Here is a 21,971-nt window from a genome sequence, read left to right on the forward strand (position 1 = left end):
TAAATTCTACATATGATTGTATCTTTCACAACCTCTTTAACATTTGAGCCAAATATAAGGCAGCGAGATTCATTTTAAAGTACTGGTTCTTATGTACCAGAGGCAGTGGGACACTCAGTTTTGAGAGACAAAATTTTGTGGGACACCCACTTTTTTGGAGTAGCTTCTGTAGATACCTTTCAGGAAAATTGAGTGATAGTAAGGCAACAGATCTCAAATAAATGAGTTAGAGGGTAAAGTAATTTAAGCACTTGTTTTAGGCAGGAATTATAAATAAAGGTACCAAGAAAGAAACCAGAATTAGATAACAAAATTCAATCTACTTGAATAGAAGTTAAAGGAGAAATCAAATAGGCAAAAGGTTATTTCCATCTGTCATTAATAATTTCCACCTTGATTCTTTCTGTGACTTCTCGAGTTGTCCCTCTTCTGTTAAACAGAAATAATTCATAGGATTGTCTTCAAGATAGATTGCCACTGACTTCAGTAAGTTTTGAGATATCCAGGTCTTTCCAATTGTATTTTCCCCTTCATTAATCATATTGAATTAAGAAAGACTTTTTCTTAGTGATACTAGCTCCTCCTGGCAACAGTATCTTATCTCTCCATTGGCATGCAGGTTATTAACTGCACTCTTCATGCCTTTGGACTGAGCATATTGAGATCGTAAGGGTGGGGCACTGGTGTATATACAATGCTCTTTGTGTCTCTGTTCACAATCAGTTTGCTTCATTAGAACCAATGTTTAAACAAATTTGATGGGGAAGGATTTATATAATGGAAGGGTGAATAATTTTTTTACTAATTTATGCTTATATTTAAAAACTCGCAATGAAAATTAAAGCAAGAAGGTGAGAAGCTAGGGGAAGGAAAATTGATGGGGAGTGATTTGGGATTGCACAGAAGCAAGGGGGATACACACGGGATGTAATGGGAGAGCCACTTTATAAGTGAAATATTGGTTTCTCAGACACCCTGGGGACAGAGCTCAGAGATGTGACAATGGAAAAAGAGGAGTGTCTCTTGTCCATTATTAAATCTCCATCAGTTGTCAAATGTCTGGCAAGTGACAAGTGTATAGTCAGTTAATATCTGTCCAAAGATCTTAAGTATGTGACCTTTGAACCAAAACTAGAAACTCATATTTTGTTTGCCTCACATAAAACTTTTAAAATTGGGGGATTTCATTTTTTAATTATATTTTCTAGTATCTCATTTAAAAATTGGTGACCAGTAGCACCAAGCCAATATTCATCTAAGATGCTAATTTGCTGGAGGTAAATTTTAAGCAGACATTCCTCTCCAGTTCCCAGTCCTCACTATTGTCCATCTCCCCACCCCACCCTGCCTCACACAACCACCTTACCCCATCTACTGTCTGTGGCCATTTGAGATTGAACTCCATACATCCATTGCCTAAACCAAAGTCTTGCCATCATGTGACTCTATGGCTCCATCAACTCCAGACCCTGTGAAGACTCTGCAGGTTCCTATGCTTTTGATTGCAAATCATTTCATGTTCTTCCTGGAAGTGGGCTTGGCATATATTATACATCTGAGCAATATGAATTTGGCAAACAGAAACATGGGACAAAAGCCCATATACAGGTGGAGAAAACTCAATTCATTTGTTTTGACCACTTTGAAGTCTTTAAATATTACAAGAGACAGCCGTAATAAAAATAATCTGACAGCTGCTTTTTACTTTTTTATATCATGGTAATTGAACCACAAAATGAACTACCACGCAGCATCTCTCTCATAGGAAACTGTTCAGATTCTCCATGGGGAGAATAAGGAGACAAGAGGAAAGTGGTAATGGTGAAGAGAAAAGGATTAATTGGAATAAGAGGAATGACTTCATCAGGGAGTTGGACAGGTTTGCTAAAATTTGATAAAGGAAAGAATGATATTAAACTCATCATAATCAATGATGGATGAGTTCACTAAGTGATTCCTATTTGAACTGACTCAGAGAACTTGAACAGGCTATAATGTAGAGTCTAGAGCATTAAACATGAAATCAAGAGGACTTTGGCTCAACCACTTACTACATGTGTAAACTTGGGAAGGTCTTTAACTTTTGTGGGTCTTGGTTTACTCATCTGCAATATGAAAATAACAATATCATAATATTTTTTTCATAGGGTCATCTTGAAAATCAAAAAGATTATATACATGAACATTAAACTGTTATCTACTCAACAATTAATAAAATGGAATAATAGGAATAATGGTAACATTTCTCAAGCTTGCAATCTACAAAGGGCTTCATGTATATTGCCTCCTCTTATATTCATATGTAATCTCTGAACTTGTTATCATTATTGTCCCATTTTACAAAATAGAAAACTAAAGCCTATGGTAACTTAGTCCTAAAGCCTAGTCCACATCCCCAATATATGGTAGAACTAGGACTCAAAGTCAGAACTCACTGGTTCCAAAGTTCATGAACACTAAACTATCATACAATAGTGCCGGTATTAATGTAGGTGGCTATGCATATAATCCCTCTGTAGTTATCGCTTTCAGTGCCTGGCACATACCAGGCACTTTACTGAGTGCAGAGTGAAGGGAAGAGCTGCCAGTCATTCAACAAAACTATTGCCAATCCTGACCACTCAGGATTGTAGAAAGAGGAAAGGAAAGATCAAGAGTTCAACATCAGGTGTCATCTTTATTCGCTGAAGTGTCCTTTTAATTAAAAAACAGCGACAAAAACAACGACTTCCTAGAACCTTAAAAGCATTAATGATCCAGTTTTATGCCAGTGTAGAAAGTCTAATTTGGGCACTCGTGAGAACTATGTCTTGGCTTTTCAGTCCTTCCCAGCTACAACCCTGCATCCAGAGAGATTGAAGGTAAAGAAACAATACTCACCTTCACACACATTTTTCAGTCTGATGTGTTAAAAGTCATGTTCTTGTCAAGCTCTTTATCATCCACTTAAAGACCTACTGTGGGCAAGAAATCTGAATTCTTGGGTAGAGAAGGGAAGCAATGCTAGGGCTCTCTCAGACACACAGGTCTCATCTCCCTACTATAAATAAAGTAACTGCCAAAGCAGCAAGATGCAGAACTGAGTATTCTCCTTGCCAAGACTATCAAGCCTTCAGACTGAATAAAACTTATCTGCCACAACAGCATATTAGGACCAAGGACACAAAGTGGGATTTGACAAAAACTGCCAGCACCCTCCTTTGCTTCTCTTCCTATTACTCTTTTCTGCTTTAGCCCACAAACTATTTGGCTTTGTCCCGCCCTCAGAAATGCTTATATGCACCCAAATCATGTCCTCATCCTCTTCTCATTTCCCTCCCAGGAGTGGGAAAAAGACATTATTCTGAGTCTTTGAAAAAGGAGTGGGTGGGGAATGGATCAAGGGTAATGTATATCTAGTATACCTAGAGTTTCTATAAGCTAAATCAGTTTCTGGCACTTCTCAGCTGAAAGCCTGTCCATTGTGCGCAAAGACCCAGAAGACGTTGATTTAACGTGGTGGCTGGGAGTTCTTTCTCCCTGTTCAAAAGACTTAGTTTGTAGTTGCAGGCAGCTTTTATAGTAAGTACCCAGGGAGCTTTGAGAAGTGTGATGACCCCATGTTTCACATCCACTGCAACCTTCACTTGTTTACTCTGCAAAAACATCTCTGAAGGAAGAGCCCCTAAGTGATCAATTACTGTGAGATAGTGAGAGGCCCTGGGGAGAAGGGATAAGTAGCGAAGAGGATGAACTTACTGAGGCACTAAAGCCTGTTGCTCCACATGTCCTCTGAAGTTTAAAAATATCTAGTTAATAAATGTGTTATTAAATGCTTAGCAGTATTTATACAGTTCCCAGCATTTTAGTAGTCTGAATAGAAGGAAGAATAACTAGACACTGTTGGAGAACAGAAGAAAAGGAAATTAAATGAGGCAGACTCCCTATTTGTAAGAGCTTGTCATTTTTTTACTACTACTATTAAGAAGTATGATACTTATAGCAGTGATTTTTGGCTGAATTTACACAAATAAGATAGTTTGAGGGAGAAACAATAAAATAAAGCTGGGCTAAAAAATGTTTTCTGTTACATCCTTCAATTTACCCAATAAAAATTAGTATATCCTTCATTACCATATAATAATTTCCTCTGGATTGAGACTAGGGGGGTAGTATTCACTCACTATGCAGACATCTAGTTTTTAAAAATTCAGTTGGATTCAGTCAAATAATATTTTCAGTTTAAAACATAAAAGGCCCAGCTGTACATTGACTTACTATGTAATCCAGCAATCACGGTACTAGGTATTTACCAGATTTCAAACTTTATGCCCACACAAAAACCATGTGATTGCTGATACCAGTGCTTTTTTTTAAAGATTTTATTTATTTATTTGACAGAGAGAGAGAGCACAAGCAGAGGGAGTGACAGGCAGAGGGAGAAGCATGTTCCCCACTGAGCAGGGAACCTGATATGGGACTCACTCCCAGGACCCTGAGATCATCACCTGAGCCAAAGGCAGACACTTAGCCAACTGAGCCACCCATGCATCCCTGTTGCTACCAGCTTTATTGACAACCCTCCAAAATGAGGAGTGTGCAAGATGTCCTTCAATAGGTGAATGATAAATAAAGTGGTACATCTGTACAGTGGAATACCATTCAGCAGTTTTTTAAAAGGACTACCAAGCAAAGAAATGGATGAAGCTTAAATTCATATTTTTAAGTAAAAGAAGCCAGTCAACATTAAATTCTCAAAGCAGGCTCTCACCATGAAATGGAAGTCTTCTCCTCATGGAATCTTCAGATGCAACAAAAAGTCTGGGTGTGGCAACCATAATTACTTTATAAGCTGAGAGGTCTTAATCCTAGTAAGAGCAGCTCAGAATTTGGGAATTCTGCTGTTACTATGGATGAGTATCAAAGGGCAGAGGGTTGGGTAACTGCAGAGAAGACGCTAATGCCCTGCCAAGTAAGATTCTTGTGTAAATACCAAGAGTTCAATGAAGAAAGAATTGCCTATAGAAATAAAAACAGAACATGCCACAAGGCAGAGGATAGTTTGTGAGGCTTTCTTCTTTGAGAAGGATATCTGTGTGTGCTTGCTCTTGCTCATGTCTTGAATTTTCTTTCAGTGTTTGTACAAGAGAATCATCCTACAGACACTGGTCCAGTCCATGAAGAACATAAAGAGGAAATCACAAATAACTATGCTTCTCATAAATTGAACATTATTCCCTGCTGGCATTTAAGACTTCCCGATAACTACACCCAACAAGAGGTGCTTATATCCATGCTATTTTGTATGTCTGGGGTATCAATTAGCATGTTGATAGTCCAAAACAAGAGAAACAAGGGGAAAATGAAAATAAAAACAGATGCTTTGGCTTGATCTCTGCTCAGTGGAAGTTGCTGGGACTGGAATATGTTCAATAAATATGTTGGGCAGATAGAAAGTTCCTTTGCCTCTTGGGAAATTTACATTATACCCATCATCCAGAATATTTTTTAGTCTAAAAGAACACTTTGTCTCTGGGTTCTTCTAAAAATTTTAATTAACATATTAGCCAAAGTCCACATAATCTCATCTGTGGACTTTGTTAAGCACAAATTAGTAAGTTATTAGTATAGTTCATAAGCATCAATGAGTTACCCCACCAAAACTATGTAATTTTAGAACAAAATCCTGAATATCACATCCCTGAAAATCATTTTTGTGGTGATGGTGTTAAAAAGGAAGTAAAAAACTGAAAAATAACAAAATACTTAAAACAGGATAAGTATTTGTCAGAAATAGTGAATACAGACTTCTGCTTCTGGCTGCGATAAGAGTAATTTTAGAAGAACAATACTGTAACCCAGAAAAACTAAAAATTAAACAAAACAAAACAAATCTTTGAGGAAACTGTTCATGACCAGGATTTGAAAAACTCAGATCATAGAGTAGAAAGAACTGCATGGTTGTGGTCTAACAATTTATGAGAAAATTTTCCCCATGGGAATTATTCCAACCATTGACATGAGACAAAAACTATGAATGTATTGAAAACCTTTTCCAAGGAATAGAGAAGCCAGAAGAGCTTTTGATGACTTCATGGAACCAAAGAGACAAATTGGAGGTTAAGCTCCTAAGAAAGCCAGGATTTGAGTGAGAAGGTTCCAAAGAGAAGGCCCTGAAAAATAATTCATATTTTCCCTAAGGAATCAATCAGTTCTTGCAATGTTTATGGAAAGAGACTAAGAAGCTAAGTAGAAAGTAACCAAACAATTGAGAATAATGTTTGCCATTTCCATGGTACCTCAGGAATTAAATTTTCAGTTCAGTATTTGTTAAAGAGAAGGGACTTACTTTAAGAGTCTGATTTTTTGTCCCTTTTTTTGGTTTGTTCATTTGTTTTCTTTCTTAAATACCACATATGAGGGAAATCCTATGGTATTCCTCTTTCTCTGACTGACTTATTTCACTAACACTATCTAAGTCCATACATGTTTTTAAAAAACTCTTAGTTTCAAACCTAGGAATGGGAAAACTAGTTGATCTGGTTTTAACTAGCTTACCCAAAGCATATTGAACTATGATGATCAAAGGAAATTAACACAAATTTTTAGAGAATAAAATAAATCATGTTCTCTACATTTGCAAAACACCTTATTTTGATTGTTATAACCTTAAACAGCTTAGTTATCCCAACTGATTCAATAAATAAACATCCATAACTTTACCTTACTTGAAGTTTCTCAACAATACTTGACCACAGAAAGCCCTGTAATTGTACTACTAGTAAGTAGTAGTAAATGCAAAATGGTACAGAATTTGGAAAATCTACACATTAAAAAATGAATTAAAAATTTTGTCCTATTAAAAAAAGAAATGGTAATTGCACTAAATGCATAGATTGCTTTGGATAGAATAGGCATTTTAACAATATTTGTTCTTCATGAGCATGGACTATCTTTCTGTTTCTTTGTGTCCTCTTCAATTTCTCTCATCAGTGCTTTATAGTTTTCAGAGTACAGGTTTTTCACCTCTTTGGTTAAGTTTATTTGTAAGTATCTTATTGTTTTTTTGTGCAATTATAAATGGGATTGATTCCTTAATTTCTTTTCTACTTCTTCACTATTGGTTTATAGAAATGCAAGAAATTCCTATATGCTGATTTTGTATCCTGTGACTTTACTAAATTTGTGTTATCATTTCTAGCAATTTTTTGGTGGAGTTTTTCAGGTTTTCTATATACAGTATCATGTCATCTGCAAATAGTGAAAGTTTAACTTCTCCCTTGCCATTTTGGATGCATTTTATCTCTTTGTGTTGTCTGATTGTTATGGATAGGACTTCCAATACTGCGTTAAATAACAGTGGTGAGGATGGACATCCCTGTCTTGTTTCTGACCATAGAGGAAAAGCTCTCAGTTTTTCCCCATTGAGTTTGATGTTAGCTGTGTGCTTTTCATAGATGGCCCATGTTATTTTGAAATATGTTCCCTTTAACCCTACTTTGTTGAAGGTTTTTATCATGAATGGGTGTTGTACTTTATCAAATGCTTTTTCTGCATCTGTTAAAATATCTACTGCTGAAAGCAATCTACAGATTTTATTCAATCTCTATCAAAATACCAACAACAGTTTTTACAGAGCTAGAACAAACAATCCTAAAATTTGTATGGAACCCCAAAAGACCCTGAATAGCCAAAGCAATCTTGAAAAAAAGAAAGCAAAGCTGGAGGCATTACAAATCCAGGCTTCAAGTTATGTTACAAAGCTATAGTGATCAAAACAGTAATGGTACTGGCACCAAAATAGACACATAGATCAATGGAATCAGATAGAAAACCCAAAAATGAACCCACAACTACACGGTCAAATAATCTTCAACAAAGCAGGAAAAAATAACCAGTGGCGGGGGGAGGATGTCTCTTCAACAAATGGTATTGGGAAAACTGGACAACAACATGCAAAAGAATGGAACTGGACCACTCTGACACCATACACAAAAATAAATTCAAAATTGATTAAAGATATAAATATGAGACCTGAAACTATAAAAATCCTAGAAAATAAAACAGGCAGTAACTTCTCTGACATCAGCCATAGTGACTTCTTTACAGATATGTCTCCTGAGGCAAGGGAAACAAAAGCAAAAATAAACTATTGCAACTTCATCAAAATAAAAAGCTTCTCCACAGCAAAAGAAACAACCAACAAAACAAAAAAGCAACCTATGGGATGGGAGAAGATTTTTGCAAATGACATATCTGATAAAGGGTTAGTATCCAAAATATATAAAACTTATAAAACTCAACACCCCAAAATGAATAATCCAATTTAAAAATTGGCAAAAGACATGAATAGACATTTTTCCAAATCAATAGCACAAGAAACAACAAGTGTTAACAAGGATGTGAAGAAAAAGGAAGCCCTCTTGCACTGTGCTGGGAATGCAACCTGGTGCAATCACTCTGGAAAACATTATGGAGATCTCTTGAAAAGTTAAAAATAGAACTACCTTAGTAAGGAGGGCACATATTGCATGGTGCACTGGGTGTTATACACAACTAATGAATCATCGAGCCTTACATCAGAAACTGGGGTGTACTGTATGGTGACTAACATAATATAATAAAAAATCATTATAAATTAAAAAAAATAGAACTACCTTATGCTTCAGAAATTGTACTACTAGGTATTTACCCAAAGAATACAAAAATACTAATTCAAAGGGATACATGCACCCCAATGTTTATAGCAGCAATATCTACAATAGCCAAACTATGGAAACAGCTCGAGTGTCTATTGACTGATGAATGGATAAAGAAGATGTGGTATAAATATATATACAATGGAATATTACTGAGCCATAAAAAATGAATGAAATCTTGACATTTGCAATGATGCGGGTAGATCTAGAGAGTATTATGCTAAGGGAAATAAGTCAGAGAAAGACAAAAACCATATGATTTCACTTATAAGTGGAATTTAAGAAACGAAACAAATGATCAAAGGGGGGAAATGAGAGAAGAAACAGACTCTTGCTTATAGAAAACAAACTGAGGGTTGCTAGAGGGGAGGGGGGTGGGGGGAAGGGTTAGATGGGTGAGGTGTACTAAGGAGTGCACTTGTGATAAGCACTGGGTGTTTTATGTAAGTGATGAATCACTAAATTATACACATGAAACTAACTATGTTAACTAATGAATTTAAATAAAAACTTGGAAGAAAAAGAAAATTCAAAAATAAAGAAAAACATAGGATAAACACAAAATTCAAGAGAGTGGTTACTTTTGGGAGTGGGCTTTAGGGTTGGGATGCAAAGGGGATACGATCAGGAAGGATAATAATGGGTATTTCATCTGGAACTGCATGTTTTTCATTCTAAGAAGTTAGACAATGATGTATAGTTGTTTCATTAGTTAGAGTTCTCTAGAGAAATAGAATCAATAAAATATTTGTCTGGGTATGTGTGTGTACATTCATACATAAAAAGATTTATTATAAGGTATTATATCACATGATTATGGAGGCTGAGAAGTCCCCTGATCTACTGTCTGCAAGCTGGAGACCCAGGAAATCACTGGCATAGTTTAAAGATCTGAAAGACAGAGTCAATAATGTAGATGCCTGTCCAAGTCTGAAGGCACCAGAATCAGCAGCTCTAAGTGCAAAAAAACTGATATCCCAGCTCAGTAGTCAGGTAGAGCAAGTTCAACCTTTTTCCACCTCTGTTCTATTCAGGTTCCCACCCACACTGGGGAGGGCCACCAACTTTACTCAGCCAACCAATTAAAATGCTAATCTCTTCCGGGGATACCCTCATGGACACACCCAGAAATAATATTTAACCAGATACCTGGGCATCCCTTAGTTCACTCAAGTCGACATACAAAATTAACCATTACAGGTGTTTCTTCTTTATAACTTTTGTCAGTCTGAAATATTTTATGATTAATAAACATTAAAACATTTCCTTCAATTTATCCACATTTTCAGAATATCCTTCCCTTTTTATTAACCCATTTATTTTAATTTATTTTTACTGAAATATAACTGACATGTAACATGGTGCTTTTTTGTGTTTTATCCATCTTATTCTCCTAACAACACTTTACCATAAGGAGTATTACTATTCTTATTACATATAAAAATGCTAAGTTTCAGAGGTTAAAAAAGACAGCTTATGAAGACCCAGGTCCCCCTTGCAATATCAGATAGTGTCAGAAGAACCTTGGATCTGCCATCCCCTAGTTCTAACTCAGGTGGAGAGACTGAGTCCAACAGAGGGAGAAGCCCTACCTAGAACCCAGGTGCTTAGCTCCCAGTCCATGTTGATCCCAGCTTAAGCATCATGGAGTAACCCACCTACACTTCAATGACGGGGTAGTGTGGCTTTGGCCAAAGGTAGAGTCACCTGGGGGGCTGAGGGCACTGATGACGGTCCCTGGAGACATAAAGATCCCACCTGGAGAAATGAGTGACCTACCTGAGCCCTTTGAATTCAGGGCTTCTTGCTTCAAAAATTTGTCTGGGTAAAGACAGAGCTCAAAGTGGGTGGGACCAGTCTCCCAGTGCTGACTCACCATTAGCTCACAGAGTCACGTCTTGTCACCACTTTTAGCTACCAGTAAAAGGTCTGCTGATCCCCCAGACACAGCATCGTGTCTGACTAGCCCACTTTGGGTATGGCCTGCGTCTTCCCATTATCTTACAGCATCTTTTCTTATAACTACCATTAACTCCAGCACAGTGTCTGCTAATACCCAATAGCTTAGCACTCTGTTAGACCTTGGTTCCTGAACACTGTGCCCAGAGTCCTGACATCCTTGGCCTGTGACCAAGGTCCTACCCTGTGGACAATCCCCTCAGCATTGGCTCAGCAACTCACTTTATCCCAACTCAGACCTATTGGCTTGGAGCCAAGTGAACACCTCTTTCAGATAAAAATTTTGAATCTGCCATCCCTGAAATGATATTTCTGTAACATCTTGATTACAGGCCTAATTCTGACCTTTGCCCAAGCATGTTGGAGAAAGAGGCAGAAGGTAAGAAAATATGCCTTTCAGGGCTTTCCTCCCCTGACCACATCAGCAATAAGAACTCTCAGCAGGGGCACTGGGGTGGCTCAGTTGGTTAAGCTTCTGACTCTGGTTTTGGCTCAGATCATGATTTCAGGGTCGTGGGATCTAGTCTTGCATGGGGCTCCGTGCTCAGTAGGAAGTTCACTTGAGATTCTTTCCCTCTGCCCTCCCCCTTACCCCCCCATAAATAAATAAATTAAAAAAAAAAAAACCTCCCAGCGTTAATCCTCAGCAGACCTCCAATCACCACTCACTGGCTTCTATGAGTCTTTTCCTGGGAACACAGGAGACCACATCTGAAGCCCCTGCAGCCAGCCTGGCCATGTGACTAATTTTGGCCAATGGACTTTAAGCATAGTGTTGGGTGTCTCTCCTGGGCCATCACTTGGGTAAATACAAAGATGATGAATGACCTAAGCATCATGGCAGTGTGAGTTGCTTCCTATGTCTCTCTTCTTTAATTTGCAATTACTAAGTCAAACATAACCCCAACAAAGGTTCCTCTGCATAACATGCCAGGACCTTGGAGATATCCATACATCTGTACATTAGAAGGTGGGGGAGGGGAGGTCAATGGGGAGTTGGGGTAACTGGGTGATGGGCCTTAAGGAGGGCACTTGATGTAATGAGTGCTGTAGGAAAGACATTAGGGTTTGAAGCTGATGAATTCCTGAGACATCTTTGGTGCAAAAGGGTTATTAAAGCACAGGGACAGGACCTATGGGCAGAAAGAGCTTCAAGTTGCGAAGAGGTTAGGGAGAGTATAAGTCTCTAAGGAATTTTGGAAGCAAGGTTTCCAGGACCTTGAGGGGGCTAGCTATTGTTGGGAAAAGGTCATTTATTACTGCTAATAAAACCTTAGGCATGAGCCCCTTCAGATGTGTATCAGTGGGGTATGCTTGGGGGATGATTGTCAACATATATCTTGGGGGGGTTAGAGATAAAGGAAATTTCTAAAGGAATTTTTATATGTTAATGAGGCTTACAGGAAGGAGGGGGAAGGGAGGTTTCAGGCTAGGATTGCCTTTTGCCCTTAGCAAAGTGTCAACACTGAGGCAATTGAGTCCCTAGAGGAATGTCCCTCTGCCTGTTTCAAGGACTTGTCAATGGGCTGTAGGTAGTAAGGAAATTTAATAATTTTTCTTCTGTCTTTGTTTCCCACCTCAGTGAGCACTGATTGTTATATGTAACTGTTACATGCAAACTAAACACTACCTCTGAAACTAATAATACACTATATGGTAATTAAATTGAATTTAAATAAAAAATTAAATAAATAAATAAAATAGCTAGAAGGTGGGTGTATTGGATCTCATGAAGGCAGCCGAACTGAAGGAGCAGCGACAGGAGCCACCATGACTCCAGTACTCCAGGAATAGTGATACTCATGACCCCTGCCCTTTCCCCAAGCAGCAAACCTTGCAGCAACAGCACCTGCCACCCAGAAGGCACAAGCAGTGACTGTAGGAACACCAGTGACACCTCTACCAGAGGGCGTGGAGAGTAGGAATTGCAGGCTCCCAAATACAGAGCTAGAGGGCAGATTGCGGACAAAAACCCAAAACCTTGTGCTATAGTGCCACCTGCTAGCAAACAGAAGAAAGACCTCTAACTGCTAACCTGCTGAACTGCTAGAATCAAAGTAAACAAAGCTTTACCTAAGTAAAAAAGGCGCTCACTATTTCAAATGCACTGGCAGAGGCACCTCTACCTCATCCAACACCATGAGAAATCACAGTAATATTGTACCACAAAAAGAAAATGAAAATTATCCAGCAACCAAACTCAAAGTCACAGAATATTGGGATCTGATATAGTACTAAAAATAGCTTTCATGAAGAAATTGAATGAGCTACACGAAAACCCAGAAAGGCAGTTCAGTGAACTCAGAAATAAATTAATGAACAGGAGTACCTCACCAAAGAGATTGAAATTCTAAAGAACCAAACACTAAAGAGTACACTTATAATAATGAGCACTGAGTAATGTATAGAATTGTTGAATCACTATATTGTACACCTGTAACTAATATAACACTTTATGTTAACTGATAATGGGAAACAAAGGCAGAAGGAACATTCCTCCAGGAAACTCCCAATCTTAATGTTTGTTTCTGCTTTGCCAGAGGGAAAAACAACCTTAACTTGATAATACCTAGTCCTCCAGTATGTTGTGAGTCTTCTTTAGCATATGATAAAGTCCTTTTGGAAACTTCATTTTGTCTTTACCTCTCCCAACTCCAAAGTGAATAATAAGTCACTCTTCACAACCCCTGTGCAGTTTCTCTTTCTGCCCACAGGTCCTGTCCCTGTGCTTTAATAAAACCACCTTTTTGCACCAAAGACCTCTCAAGAGTTCTTTCTTGGCCATCAACTCCGAACCCCACCACTGCAACCACATCATTAACTACACTGGAATTAAAATAAAAAACAATAATAATAATAATAATAATAATAATAATAATAACAATAACAAATAATAATTCTGGAGCTGAATAATTCAATAAATGAGATGAAGAATGCATTCAAAAGTGCAGGAGCAGAGCAAATCAGATGGAAGAGAGAAAAAGTGATCTAGAAGATAAGAATCTAGAAATGATTCAGGAGGAAGAAGAGAGAGAAGATTTCAAAGAGGTGAAGAAACCGTATGAGAGCTATTGGACTCCATTAGGAGAGCTATCATAAAAATAATGGGTATACCTGATGTAGGAAAGATGTTAGGGTTCAAAGCCGATGGCCAAGAAAGAATTCTTGGGACACCTTTGGTGCAAAAAGGTGATTTTATTAAAGCACGGGGACAGGACCCATGGGCAGAAAGAGCTGCTTCAGAGTCATGAGGAATGGCCCATTATATACTTTCGAGTTGGGAGGGGGTTAGGGATAGCGTTAAGTGTCTAAGGAATTTTGGAAGCAAGTTTTCCAGGACCTTGAGGGGGCTAGCTATTGTTGGGAAAAGGTCATTTATTACTGCTATAAAACCTTAGGCATGAGACCCTTCAGATGTGTATCGGTGAGCTGTATGCTTGGAGGATGATTGCGAACACATATCTTGGGGGTTTCTAAAGGAATTTTTATATGTTAATGAGGCTTACAGGAAGGAGGGGGAAGGGGGCTTCAGGCTAGGATTGCCTTTTGCCCTTAGCAAAGTGTCAATGTTGAGGCAATTGAGTTCCTAGAGGAATGTCACTCAGCCTGTTTCAAGGACTTGTCAGTGGGCATTAAGTAGTAAGGAAATTTAATAATTTTTCTTCTGCTTTTGTTTCCCACATCATACCTACCAGAAGAAGAGAAGTAGAAGGGGGCTATCCTTTTGGGGAACATCCTAAAATATGTGTGGAACTACAAAAAACTACAAATAGCCACAGAAATTCTAACAAAAAAAAGAACGGGGGTGGGGTGGGGGGAGGAGCTAAGATGGTGACTAAGTAGGAGGACCCTCGGCTCCTCTCCTCCCTCTAATACAAATAGATAACTATCAAATCATTCTAAATACCCCAGAAATCAACTAGAAGACTGACAGAAACTCCACAACCAAAGGGAGAGAAGAAGCCACAACAAAGACATTAAGAAGTGCAGAGCCTTGGTTTGGGGGAGAAATGGATCCCCGGTGCTGTGGAGGGGAGAGAGCCAAGGTCACAGAGAAAGTGGAGAGAGACAGAGACAGAGAGAGAGGGGCACACAGTGGAATGCACAGGAGAACATTTCCCCAGAGCCATTGGCTGGGAAAACTCGAAGAGCTGGTTTTCATGAGTTCAAGCAACTACCAGGGCTTAAACACTGGAGTTTTAAAGGTCAGTTGGCTTTCCTGGGATAGAGCCCTGAGAGTGCTATCCTGCTCCTGGAGGGAAGGCAGGCACACAATGTGGGCAGACAGCTTGGAAACAATGATCTAAAGGATGCCTGGGGCACACAAAGGGAAGATTTTTTGCTCCTGTTGGAGTGCCTCCCTGAGAGTCAACTTTCACAAGAGATTCCTCTCTGGTGACAAAAGAGCCAGGAGGCACAATTTCCCTCCCCCACCACTCAGCATAAACACAGAGCCACCTGCTGAAAATAGCACAGCATGACACTGGCTGCCGAACTTGGCTCACACCCCCTGGGTTTGCCTAAGGCTCAGCAGAGCGGGCCCCTCCCCCAGAAGTCCAGCACAGGCTCTTGGCCACACCACGTCCCTAAAGCCTGTAGTTTTAAAAAGTCAGCAAGTGTGGCTGGGTTAAAGCCCTGAGGCCCCTGAGCTGTTCCTGGAGAAAAGGCAGGCAAACAACCCAGAGGCAGGCAGTCAATGTGGAAACAGCTATCTGCAAAACACCTGGGACACACAGAGGGGAGATTATTCACTCTCAGACTGCTTCCCTTAGGAGCAACAATCAGGGAGATGTCTCTCCAGGGACAAAGGAGCCAGCTGGTGCCATTTGCCTCCCCCTGTCACACAGCAAAAACACAGAGTTCCCAGCTGTAATCAGTGCAGTGCCAATGCTGGCTACCTAACCTGTTTACAACAAGTCCCACACCCCTGAGGTCTGGTGGAACTGCCCCTCTAAGTCAAGCTCTGGACAGTCCTAGAGCCACAGGCCCTTCCCCACAAGACAAGCCAAACCCTGCCCCATGCCAGGTCTCCCAACCACAGAGTTCTGCAGGGCTTCAGTTGTAGTGGAAGTAGTATCACATCTCATGTAACCAGCAGACCAAAGCAACTTACCTAACACTCACCAAATTCTGGCCAAGGACCAAGCACTGTGCACTTCGGGCAAGGAGATCCTCTGCAGACACCAGGCTTGAAGGATAGAGCAGCCAAAACACAACAGCAGAGTGAACTCAGCACACACCAGACCTTTCCTTAATTAAATGCCAAACCCTGGGCACTATATGGCCTGTTCTTCATGAAGCCATCACTGTAGGAGCAGGAAACATGAGAACACAGAGAAGGCTGAGAATTAGACAAAAGGCAAAGACAGGAATTCATCCCAAATAAAAGAACAAGATAAGGACACAGCCAGATATCTAAGTGAAACATATAAATAATATGCCTGTTAGAGAATTTAAAACAACAATCATAAAGATACTCACTGGGCTTGAAAAAAAGAGTGGAAGACATCAGGGAGACCATTATCACAGAGATAAAAGAGTTAAAAAAACAGAAATGAAAAATGCAGTAACTGAGATTGGAAACAGGCTTGATGCATGAATAAAGACTGAAAGAAACAGAAGAATGAATAAGTAATACAGAACATAAAATAATGGAAAATGAGGAAGCTGAACAACAGAATTATGGAACATGTCATGAATAGACATTGAGGAAACTCAAAATTTATTTGAGGAAATCCTAGTTGAAAACTTCCCTAATCTGGGGAAGGAAACAGACATCCAGGTCCAAGAAGCATGGAGAATTCCCATCAAAATCAACAAAAGCAGGTCAAGACCAAGACATATTGTAATTAAATTTGCAAAACATAGTGATAAAAAAATTTTCAAGCAGCAAGACAAGGAAGTCCTTAATTTATAAGGAAAGACCCAGATCTCTCAACAGAAACTTGGCAACACAGAAGAGAATGGCAAGATATATTGAACATGCTGAAATGGGAAAAATCTGCAGCCAAGAATACTCTATCCAGCAAGGCTATCATTCAGAATAGAGAGAGAGAGTTTACCAGAGAAACAAAAACTAAAGTAGTTCATGACACTAAACCAGTCCTGCAAGAAACATCAAAGGGGACTTTGAGTGGAAATGATGAGGTTCAGGTGAATATACATGAGGTTCAGTGGGGTGAGGTCCGGAGCTGACGACCAAGAAAGAATTCTTGGGACGTCTTTGGTGCAAAATGGTGGTTTATTAAAGCACAGGGACAGGACCTGTGGGCAGAAAGAGCTGCTGCCCCGGGGTTGTGAGGAATGGCCCATTATATATCCTCAGGTTGGGAGGGTGTTAGGGATAATGTAAGTCTCTAAGGAATTTTGGAAGCAAGGTTTCCAGGACCTTGAGGGGGCTAGCTGTTGCTGGGAAAAGGTCATTTATTACTGTCTAATAAAACCTGAGTCATGAGACCCTTCAGATGTATATCGGTAGGCCATATGCTTGGGGGATGATTGCCAACACGTATCTTGGGGGGGGTTAGAGGTAAAGGAAGTTTCCAAAGGAATTTTTATATGTTAAAGTAGACTTACAGAATCTTGGTGGAGGGGAGGGGTTAGGCTAGGACTGTCTTTTGCCCTTAGCAAAGTATTAACATCGAGGCTGCTGAGTTCCTAGAGGAATGTCACCATTCCTGTTTCAAGGACTTGTCAATAGGCTATAGGTAGTATGGACTGTTTCTTTGTCCTTTAGGGCAGCCAGGAGTACCTGAGGAATGTTGCATACATCCCATGGTGGGAGGGGGGGTTGCAGGGTGTCAGCTTCTGCTTTGTCTTCAGCTTGCTTTCCGTTCCCTCATCAGAAAGACCAAAAGTGACAAAGACAAGAAAGGATCATAGAAAATCTCCAGAAAACCACAAAATGAGTAACAAAATGGCAATAAATACATATCTATCAATAATTACTCTGAATGTAAATTGACTAAATGCTCCCATCAAAAGACATAGGGTATCTGAATGGATTTTAAAAAAACAAAAAACAAAAAACACCTCATCTATACGTTGCCTACAAGAGACTCATTTTAGACCTAAAGACACCTGCAGATTGAAAGTGAGAGGATGGAGAAACATTTATCATGCAAAAGGACATCAAAAGAAAGCTGGTGTCACCATACTTAAATGAGACAAACTAGACTTTAAAACAAAGACTGTAACAAGAGATGAAAACGGGCACTATATCATAATTAAAGGGGCTATCCAACAAGAAGATGAAACAATTGTAAAGATTTATGCATCAAACATGGGAGCACACAAATATATAAAATAATAGCATAAAGGAACTCATTGATAATAATACAATAATAATAGGGGCCTTTAACACCCCACTTACATCAATGGACGGATCATCTAAGCAGAAAATCAACAAAGAAACAATGGCTTTGAATGACACACTGGGCCAGTCGGACATAACAGATATATTCAGAGCATTTCGTCCTAAAACAACAGAATACACATTCTTTTTCAGTTCACATGGAACATTCTCCAGATCACATATTAGGTCATAAATCAGACCTCAGGAAATACAAACAGAATGAGAGCATACCATGCATCTTTTCTAACCACAACACCATGAAACTTGAAGTCAATCCCAAGAAAAAATTTGGAAAGACCACAAATACATGGAGGTTAAATAACATGCTACTAAACAATGAAATGGTCAACCAGGAAATCAAAGAAGAAATCTTAAAAATACATGGAAACGAAGGAAAATGAAAATATAACTGTCTAAAACCTTTGGAGTGCAGCAAGGGTGGTTCTAAGAGGGAGGTTAATGGCAATATAGGCCAACCTCAAGAAGCAAGAAAAATCTCAAATAAATAATCTAACCTTAACACCTAAAGGAGCTAGAGAAAGAATAAACAAAGCCTAAAGCCAGCATAAGGAGGGAAATAATAAAGACAATAACAGAAATAAATAATATAGAGACAAAAACAAATAAACAAACAAACAAACATAGATCAATGGAATCAGGAGATGGTTCTTTGAAAAAAAAAATCAATAAAATTGATTAACCTCTACCCAGACTTATCAAGAAAAAAAAGAGAAAGGACCTAAATAAATAAAATCACAAAAGAGAGAGGAGAAATAATCAATATCACAGAAATACAATTATAAAAGAATATATGAGAAACTATATGCCAACAAATTGCACAACCTAGAAGAAATGGGTAAATTACTAGAAACATATAAACTACCAAAACTGAAACAGAAAGACATAGAAAGCTTGAACAGATTGATACCCAGCAAAGAAATTGAATCCATAGTCAAAAATCTCCCAACAAACAAAAGCTCAGGGCCAGATGGTCTCACAGGTGAATTTTACCAAACATTTAAAGAAGAATTAATACATATACTTCTCAAACTATTCCAAAAAAGAAACAAAAAGAAAAGGAAGGAAAACTCGCAACTTCATTCTGAGGTTAGCATTACCCTGACAGCAAAACCAGATAAAGACTCCACTAAGAAAAGAGAACTGCAGGCCAATATCCCTGATGAACATGGATGTCAAAATTCTCAATAAAATACTACTGAAAAAATAAAATACTAGCCACCAAATCCAGCAATACATTAAAAGACTCATCCACCACAATCAAGTGGGAATTATTCCTGGGCTGTAAGGGTGGTTCAATTTTTGCAATCAACTGATGTGATACACCACATCAATAAAAGAAAGAATAAGAAACATATGATCCTATCAGTAGATGCAGAAAAAGCATTTCACAAAGTACAACAACCATTCTTGATAAAAACCCTCAACAAATAGGGTTAGAGGGAACATACCTCAACAAAATTAAGGCCATATATGAAAACCCCACAGCTAATATCATCCCTGGGGGGGGGGTTACTGAGAACTTTTCCTCTACAGTCAGGAACATGACAGGGATGTCTACTCTCACCATTGTTACTTAGCATAGTACTGGAAGTCCTAGCCTCAGCAATCAGACAACAAAAAGATAAAAGGCAACCAAATTGACAAGGAAGAGGTAAAATTTTCACTATTTGCAGGGACATGATACTCAATATAGAAAACCTGAAAGACTTCACCAAAAATTTGCTAGAACTGATACATAAATTCAGTAAAATCACAGGATACAAAAATCAATGTACATAAATCTGCTGCATTTCTATACACAAATAATGAAGCAGCAGAAAGAGAAATCAAGGACTCAAACCCATTTACAATTACACCAAAAACCATAAGAGTCCTAGGAATAAACTTAACCAAAGAGGTGAAAGAAGTGTACTCTGAAAACTATAAAACACTGATGAAGGAAGTTGAGGATGACAAGAAGAAATGGTAAAACATTCTGTGCTCATGGACCAGAAGAACAAACACTGCTAAAATGTCTATACTACCCAAAGCAATCTACACATTTAATGCAATCCCAATCAAAATACGACCAGCGCTTTTCACAGAGCTAGAGCAACAATCCTAAAATTTTATGGAACCACAAAAGTCCCGGAATAGCCAAAGCAACTTTGAGGGAAAAAAAAAAGCAGGAGACATCAGAGTTCCAGAGTTCACATTATACTACAGAGCTGTAGTCATCAAAACAGCATGGTATTGGCACAAAAACAGACACATAGATCAATGGAACAGAATAGAAAACCCAGAAATGAACCCACAACTATATGGTCAATTAATCTTCAACAAAGCAGGAAAGAATATCCAATGGAAAAAAGAGTCTCTTTAACAAATAGTATTGAGAAAACTGAACAGCAACATGTAAAAGAATGAAACTAGACCATTTTTTTACACCATACACAAAAATAAATTCAAAATGGATGAAAGATAAATGTGAGACAGGAAACCATTAAAATCCTAGAAGAGAATACAAGCAGTAACCTCTTCGACACAGGCCATCGTAACTTCTTTCGATATGTCTCCTGAGGCAATGGAAACAAAGGCAAAAATAAACTATTGGGACTTCATCAAAATAAAAAACTTCTGCACAGTGAAGCAATCAACAAAACTAAAAGGCAGCGTACAGAATGGGAGAAGATATTTAATAAAGGTTTAATGTCCAAAATATATAAGGAACTTATAAAATTCAACTCCCCAAAATCAAATAATCCAATTAAACAGAAGACATGAATAGACATTTTTCCAAAAAGGACATACAGATGGCCAACCGACATATGAAAAAATGCTCAACATCACTCATCATCAGGGAAATACAAGCCAAAACTCAGTAAGATATCACCTCACACCTTTCAGCATGCCTAAGCACAAGAAACAACAGGCGTTGGCAAGGATGTAGAGAAAGGGGAACCCTCTCACACTGTTGGTGGGAATGCAAACTGGTGCAGCCAATCTGGAAAACAGTATGGAGGTTCCTCAAGAAGTTAAAAATTGGACTACCTTATGATCCAGCAATATTGTACTACTAAGCATTTACCCAAAGAATACAAAAATACTAAATTGAAGGGATACATGCATCCAGATGTTTATAGCAGCATTATCTACAATAGCCAAATTATGAAAAAAGCCCAAATGTCTACCAACCGATGAATGGATAAAGAAGATGTATATATCTAGTCATAAAAAAGAATGATATCTTGCCATTGGCAATGATGTAGATGGAGTGAGAGAGTATTATGCTAAGGGAAGTAAGTCAGTCAGAGAAAGACAAATACCGTATGATTTCATTCATATGTGGTTTAAGAAACAACACAAATGCTCATTGGGGGAAAAAAGAGAGAGAGGCAAGCCAAGAAACAGACTCTTAACTATAGAGAACAAACTGATGGTTGCCAGAGGGGAGGTGGGTGTGGGTAAGGGCTGGATGGGTGATGGGATCAAGGAGTGCACATGTAGTGGTGAGCACCAGTATGGTATGTAAGTGTTGAATCACTAAGTTGTACCCCTGAAACTAATATTACAGTGTATGTTAAGTATCTGGAATTTAAATTAAAATTTTCTAAAAAAGAACAAAGCTGGAGTTACCATAATTCCTGATATCAAGCTATTCTACAAAGCCAGAGTAATAGTATGATACCAGCACAAAACTAGACACAAAGAAACAACGGAACAGAATAGAGAGACCGGAACTAAATACCAGCATAACCAGTCACTTAATATTCAGCAAGAAACCTAAGAACCCAATGGGAAAAGGATAGTCTCTTCAACAAACAGTGCTGTGAAAATTGGAGAAACACATGCAGAACAATGAAATTGAACCTCCTTCTCACACCACTTACAAAAATTAACTCAAAATGGATTAAAGACTTAAACGTAAGACCTAACACCATAACCCTCCTAGAAGAAAATATAGGAAAGAAGCTCACTGA

The sequence above is a fragment of the Ursus arctos genome, unplaced genomic scaffold, assembly GCF_023065955.2.
Source record: "Ursus arctos isolate Adak ecotype North America unplaced genomic scaffold, UrsArc2.0 scaffold_5, whole genome shotgun sequence".
NCBI classification, from domain to species: Eukaryota; Metazoa; Chordata; class Mammalia; order Carnivora; family Ursidae; genus Ursus; species Ursus arctos.